This window comes from Gavialis gangeticus, unplaced genomic scaffold, assembly GCF_001723915.1.
Source record: "Gavialis gangeticus isolate Ggan-Ray unplaced genomic scaffold, GavGan_comp1, whole genome shotgun sequence".
Taxonomy (NCBI): Eukaryota; Metazoa; Chordata; order Crocodylia; family Gavialidae; genus Gavialis; species Gavialis gangeticus.
Window position 1 is genome coordinate 35,069,270 of NW_017729031.1, and position 7,430 is coordinate 35,076,699.

Sequence of the window (7,430 nt, forward strand, 5' to 3'; positions counted from 1 at the left end):
TAGCAACCTTGTCTTCTGGTTACTTGCAAGTGTGGCCAATATTATAGGCCAATGGACAGCGACCTTTTAAGGCTGCAGGGCTGGATTGACCCAGGTCAGGTCAGACGCGGGTTGCTGGGTGGGTGCGAGGACCCACCCGTCATTGCTGCCTTTTCCTGCACCTGCCATGGAAAAGTGATGATGTTCATGTATTCTCTCCATGCTGGCAGCAGGGAAAAGCAGCAGTAGCGGGTGGGTCCCAGCACCCTCCCACCCCGCAAAATGGTCCAGCAAGCTGGTGGGGGTGCCCTCCCTTCGGTGGGGAAAAAAAGTGGCAACAGCAAGCACAGGAGAAAGCAACTATTACTGAAGCCCCCCCAGTGTCAAATGCCACTAAAGCCCCATGTCTGAGGGCTGGATCAAAAGGTTCCTCAGGCTGTAGGTTGCCAACTCCTGCTGTGTTATTTATTAAGGGTCTTTTATGCCTAACAAGGGTTACTCGTACTGTAAGTTATACAGAGATCAAAGGTAACACCTTGACTTGCGTAGTGCAGCCTCATCAAAATCCACAGTTTAAGTTAGGGCAGAGTCAGATCTGAGGTTCTGACACAATGTCCAGAAACTCTCTGAAACTGCATTTTTAAAAAGTGCTAAATGCCCATCATTTAGGGGACAGACTGCACAAGGTGAACAGGTCAGTGGAGAAGGTATACCACCCTCTTGAACCAAGAACACAGTATTAAGCTGGGAGGTATTTCTGGCTGTCACCATGCAGGCATTTGATTTGTTGCAAGTCCCCACTCTAGTTAAAGCTGAAGGGTGCAATAAGCATCTTTATTTCAGGCTAACAGGAAGAAGCAACAAAATGCCCCTTTTATGCAATGATAGCAACCCAGAGCACTGGGCTGCACGGGACAGCCCAAGTGGTGTTGAACTGCCTGGGACTGGTTACAAACACAGGGAGGATCGTTGGCAACCTGTGTCTGCATTAGTAAAGAGAAACAGGTGCGATCACTGTCCTGGGGGTGGAGAGCAGGGCTTCGCAAGCAGAGTTTGCTGGGAACATAGGTTTGGAAATTGCCACTATCTGTTACAGCTGATTTAGAGAAACAGGATTTTGGTTCAATCCTATTTGCTGCAATCCTATCAGCAACTCCTCCTAATGGAAACTACCTTGCAAGGCCTGGCCCACAGTATTATAGATACAGGAGACGAGTTGAGGCTTTGGGGAAAAACCAGCCTACAGCAGCCATAAAATGAGGAAGAGTGATCTTGAATTGTTGTACTAAGGACTTGAGAGAAAACCAGGTGTTCAGTGCTGGACTCTGGCAACACTTTGCCTGCACTGGAATAAGGAACACAGTATTGGCTGCCCTGCCATAGGAAGCTGCTTGGCCCTGAAACTGTGCAATGTGACAAAACAAACCATAGGTAGGGACCTACTTAATTTGTCATTTCACAGAAACCGCCAAAGTCAGGCATTGTCTGCAAAATCTACAAAAAATAATAATTAAAACCCCAATTCCCATGGGAGCCAGCAGTCTTCATGGCCCTTGTGGCCCAGCCTTGCAGCCCACTGGGAGAGGGGGAAGCCACCTTTGTGAAGGAAAGCAAGACGGCAGCCACCCCCACTCTCCCATTGGCTGAGGGCTGTCCGTCATGTGGCCTCACCCCCCTCCACCAAACAGCAGTGAGGGGTGGGGCTCCATGATGGACAGCCATCTCAGCCAATTATTGGGGGGGAGGGTGCCCACCCTGATAAGCCCATGACAGTAGCAGCTGGCCCTGCAGTCAGTCCACAAAATCAGCTGCCTGCCTCCTAGATTTTGGTAGGCCCCTAAACATAGGCCTAAAGCCTACGAAGACGCAATGAAAGAGTTTGGACATTTTCTCCCCGGAAAAGAACAAAGCCTGGGCTCTTCCCCAGGACAGACCTCAAACTAGGAAATACACTTCTGAATTTCTCCTCCGATCCCTCCTCTGCAGTGTTACGTGTGCATCAGGATGTGGTGTCCATTATGTTTCCTTTCTGTACTGAATGAATAAAAAAGCCTCTCCATGGCATGCCAGGGCAATCAGCCACATGACAGAAGTGTCAGATTACTACGGCTCTTTGATCACCCTAATCCCAAGAGGTGCAGAGCACCCTGGCTCTCCCATGGCCTTGCAGCTGGTTTGGGTGCTCACAGGCTTACGGGAGGTGCATTTCTTGCAGGTCCAGGCTGTTTCCCTTAACTTCATATTTTAGCTGTGCAACAGAAATCAAAATGGGCAAAATGTGGGGATGTACAGCCAAGGCCTCACCTGCTCTTCTGCAAGAACTTCCTGAGGTCGATGTACACAAAAATCCACCTCCGTTTAGTTTCATTAAGCTCATGCACTACTTTTTAAAATACTGTAATAAAATGTCTGCCTTTCTCCCACGTCACCATAACAGACAGCCATTTATTATTCATTCTGTGTAAGCTACTGAGATAATCAGCCTAATGGCTGATTATTTGACTCTGGTAACAAGAGACACTACAAGTGAGGGGCAGTGTTATTTTCAAGGGAAGAGCACATATCAGGTTGATATAGTATTTCTGCTACATGAGAATTATTACAGCTTTCTGCACAGGCAGTTGAGACTCAGTCAGTTCTGCGTCCAGAAGCCATGCACTGTAATTGCACGCTGCCAGCACTCTGTCGTTTTTCAACACGCGTCTCTGCAAGATGTTCAAACCCTGAGCGTGGGCCTTTTAAACATCTTGTATACCAACAAGGAACATACCTTTTTGAATGAAGAGCTTCAGCCCCTTACCAGCCTGTGCAAGGTCTGTGGGCTTCTGCGACTGCCCAGACACGAGCAAGTGTCCAACGGAAACGTGTACATGCGGCAGCTGGGAACCGACTGGGCAGGATCAGGCTCTGACAGAGCTCAGCTTCGTAGAACAGTTGAGCTGAGCATGAAAGTAGAACAGTAATCTTAAAACCAGTCGCATGTAAGAGCTTGCTGATAGGTTTGTGTAGGTGCAATCCAGCAGGAGCTGTCTGTACCGTTCAGGATTTTATTATCCTCAGGACTGGCTCCCTGGGTGCCACCAAGCACTTTATTCCCTTGTTGGCAGCTCCCAGCAATTTGAAAATAAGTGTGACCTGAGGGTAGAACAGATGCCTGGAATTCAGAGGGACTGACATCATGTTCCATGACCACTTAGTGACAGGAACCCTCTGCTGTCTGGGCAGCTGAGTTTCCTTGTGCTGTGTATTTGTGGTTTCCTGCTGCAAACTGCTTTCTGAAGTGGGCTCAAGAGGAAGCAGGAATTGCTGGAATTGCTGACGGAGGTCTTAATACTGCTGGAGCAGCTTTCATTTCAGGCCTCTGTTAACCTTCATTGCAGCTAATGGCTGTGGTAGAGGTCCAGCACCTCAAGTAGCGCGAGCCTTTCCTCTCCTGGTGCTCAGTTGGACTTTTAATGAAATCATGATCTTATTGCAAAAAAAGGTGGGGGAGAGGGTGGCTGTTTTCCTCAGTCTCCCGCCAGCTACTCACAATACATGCATGCACTTAAAATGAGGGGGACAGGTATTCAGAGGGCTGCTAGTACTTTAACTGTGACCAAGTTAGTAGTCGTCAAAATGCAGTGGTGTCTACAGCTTTGCAATGGCCTGTGTGACAATCACATAAAACACCGCAGTTAGCAGCTATCAGCACAGAAATGGACACTGCCCATCATGGACTGAAGAGGCTCATCCCTCTGCTGGATCTGGCTGCGCAACAGTAAGGCTGAAAAACAAAGAGCCGGGCAGCAGGGAAGACGGCTGTGCTGGCACCTGTCCCGTGCTTGTTCTGTGGCTAAACAGACAACTCTTCAGGGCCTGATACATCTCCTAACAAGTGCTCGCTGTATAAAATGAAAGCAAAAAGCCACAACCAGTCTATTCATATTCATCTGCTCCGGAGCAGCAAATGGACTGCAGCATTGTGAGATATGAGTGTTTAAAAGTTGACCATTATAAAATGAATGCGCAAGAACAGATCTGTCCATATTAACTAGGTCCAGTTATTCCTGTTCTTAGTTTTCCATTTCCTATTCCTGAGTGAGAATGTATTATCAATTGGGGAAGATTTCACTTACAAGACGCAGACATTTCTTTGTCAGTGACAAACTAAAGGCACATTTGTCTTAATTTCTTGACTCAGTAAAAGTATTTAAGTCAACCCCTTCTCGTGACCATTTTTGTTGTAATTCAGTTTGAAAATTGTATTTTTTTCACACTTAGGAGATGAAGGCCTTGTAGCACTCAGAAATGCTTTTTGCTTCCTTTTGTTTTAACCCCTCCTTTCCCTTAGACCAAATTGCTGCCCAGCCACAGTACTACACACCACTCGCCTTTCCTTGATAAGCAGTAAGCAGAAGGTCCCCTGTTCGCAAGTCATGATCCCAAATGGATTCGGATATTAAAATAATTAGTTTTGTTTTCTCTTCTCTCCCTTTGACACATTCCTAAACTCAATTAGCAATAATTAAATTGTTTTTGCTTTTCAAGATACAGTTCTGGGTTGGGGGGGGGGGTTGGCCTCTCCAAGTTTTTGCCATGGGGTAATGAAACTGATAGTGAAAATAACTGTACACGAAGCAAAGCCCCAGAGGATCTCAGTTCTGCCATCTTCTCTTTGAAGCAGAACGGAAAAAAGCGGCCTGACCATGACCATCCTCCTCATGGGTGAGGCAAGTTTAATCATCCTGGCACACCTCTTTTTAAACTCTAAGATGAGCAAGCCAAACTGCTTTTTACTCTGGTTTTCAGCTGAAATAGGAGTCTTGCTCACTTGATGTTCAGCTTGAACATCTATAAGTTTTAAATGGAAAGAGTGAAAGATGTGCACAGCACCAACATTTGGGCACTCGGGACATTAAGCAGTCAGCGTTACTGACAGTACACATCGGGGGCTGAAAGTCTCAAACCTTTCTCTGGACCTTAGAAGGTAAGTAATGGCTGAGAAAATGCTGACATGGTAATGAGCGCCACCCGCACACACTTGCACACTCCCATCTTGCTCTGATTTTAAGGACAAAGAGGTCAAGCTTTCACTGAGGCATCTAATTTGATTTTCAGAAGTGTTCAGCCTCCAATAACTCCCACTGTAAAATCAAGCCAAGCACTTCTGGAAATACAGCACGTAATGTGAGTTAAGCGCATGTTTCATTTCATTTTAGTTGAGATCACTAGAGGTCAGAGAAGTCTTTGATGTGGCTTAGTCACAACCTGCTACTGAAGAACAGATAAAATTCTCTTGTTTAGCCAAGTACTTTGAGCAACTGTCTTGAAGCTCCCAGCAAACCCTAATTTGTGTACAGACTGACAGTCCGGGCTGGGGCTAACAGGCTCTGATACAGGACTCAAGATCTTTGACAAGGGGAGTTTGCTGGCCTGCAAGAGGCCCTTCGGCTTGGATTTCCCTGGAGCAGTCTTTGATGCCATTTCCTAAACCGGCCCTTGACTAACCTCCCTGCCAAAGGCATTTTTATGGCCACACTATTCTGCAGAAGTGGCAGTCAAAGAACAGAGATCCCAAGAGACTGTTTTGCACAGATACAGTGTATTTAAGAGCTAAAATATAAACAATCCATGAATTCTGAGTGGACTAAAAATCACAGTTTTCCCCCATGTACAGACAGTACAAACTTCAGTGCAGTGCAGTGCCTAAAACAGTACATACATTGCTACGGCCATGAAGCAGGAGGGTGCACTTTATTAAAAAATCAATAAATTACACATTGGGAGCTACTGCCAAGTCTGACGTAGAAAAGATAAAAACATGGTCATTAATGTGGCTTCCGACAAAAAGGTCTAGCTAAAAAAACAAAACCCAAAAACCTCTTGTGTACTTTAAAGTAAGTTTGTCCAGTTCCAGTGGAATCGTATATACGGAGGAGAGAACAAGAGAAGTGCGGTGCTCAGGCCACAATGTAACATGGATGGGAATGCTGGGGAAGAGGCCTCCCTTTCCCTCCTGCGTACATGGAGGGATACCCAGTTCCCCACCCCGAGCAAGTGCAGCTGAGGCTGCCGTTAATGCCGAGTGCCGGAGCCCGAGTCTCAGTCCGGAAGAGAGGCTTGTCAAACCGTCTGAAATTCTCTCATCATAAAAACCTACATTGTGTATAAAAGCAGTGGATTCCAACCTACACGCGTTACAGTAATTGAGTCTACAATTTTCTTTAGAGTCTTAAAATTCAGGAAGAAAAGAGAACTACTGTGGACCAGAAATCAACTCCCACAGCCTAAAAGACAGTAACAGAACAATTCAGAATGTATTTTCCAGCTTTTTAAGTCCTCAGCTGGCAGGTTTACAGTGAAAACATTTTCTAAATAACAACTGACCAGTTTTCTTGAGTAACCCATGTCTCTGTCGCAGCGGATTACCATGGGTTATGCCTCCATGACTAACTGGCCATTAAGAAAGATATTTTGCAAAGTTACAATTACCCCGCTGTTAGTGAAAAGCCATGGGTACACAGAATTTCTAATACTAATGGACTGATCCTGACTTGATTAACACCATCCCTTGCTGCATGGCCAGGTGTTTGACAGCTGAGATTCAAGTGCCAAGGGGCACAGTTACTACCCAATGACCTCCACTGCAGCACATGGGCTCAACTTGGAAACAGCCACCCACTGCTGCAAAGGGGAAGGGTGGTCTCGCTACAGCATTTCCGGCAAGAGGCAGGACCGTGTTAGCAGGGTAACAGGAGAAGACTAATTGGGAAGGAAGACAACAGACTGGACAGAAGTCTGTAGAAGAAAACCAACACTTAACCCAGACTCTCACCAGTCATCCTTTTGGGAGCAGCAAGGGCCCTACTTGCTGGAGTTGGGTGTTCAGAAAACTGTCTGTAATGGCATCCCAGCACGGGGATGTTTGGCTTCAACAAACACGCTGTAGTGCCCACTGCTCAAATTAAACGTATGCACCCTCGCACCGGGCTAACGAGAAAGCCCTGCTCCATCCTGTCCCCTGTGCTAAGCCCCTGACTAGTGCTGACAGCTAAAGGGCATCCTTTAGTTCCAGCTTTAGAGAGGCCCTAATACCCAGTATATTCCAGGTCAGATGTTCCCAGCAGGCAGCAGGACTGACCGCGAATACACGGCGATGGCATCACTACACAGTGTCTCCATTTCCCTTCTACGAAGCGTGGGTTTTTCAAGCTGCTGTTCCCAGACTAACTGGCTGAGAGCAACACTAGAGCCGTTAAGACTCGTCATCTCCACGTGGTTAATCCAACTTGTACAAAGGAGTGATCTAGTTCCATTCCTATGATCAGGGCCTGTTCCAGGGTCCAGCTACCCTCTGCAAGGAGTTTAGTGGTGACATTTTTATTACAAATGGTAAAAGAGCAAGGCTTTAGCTCTGTTTGTGTTTGTATTTTTTTTACTAACCCCTGATGATGTAAAGGGCATGGACA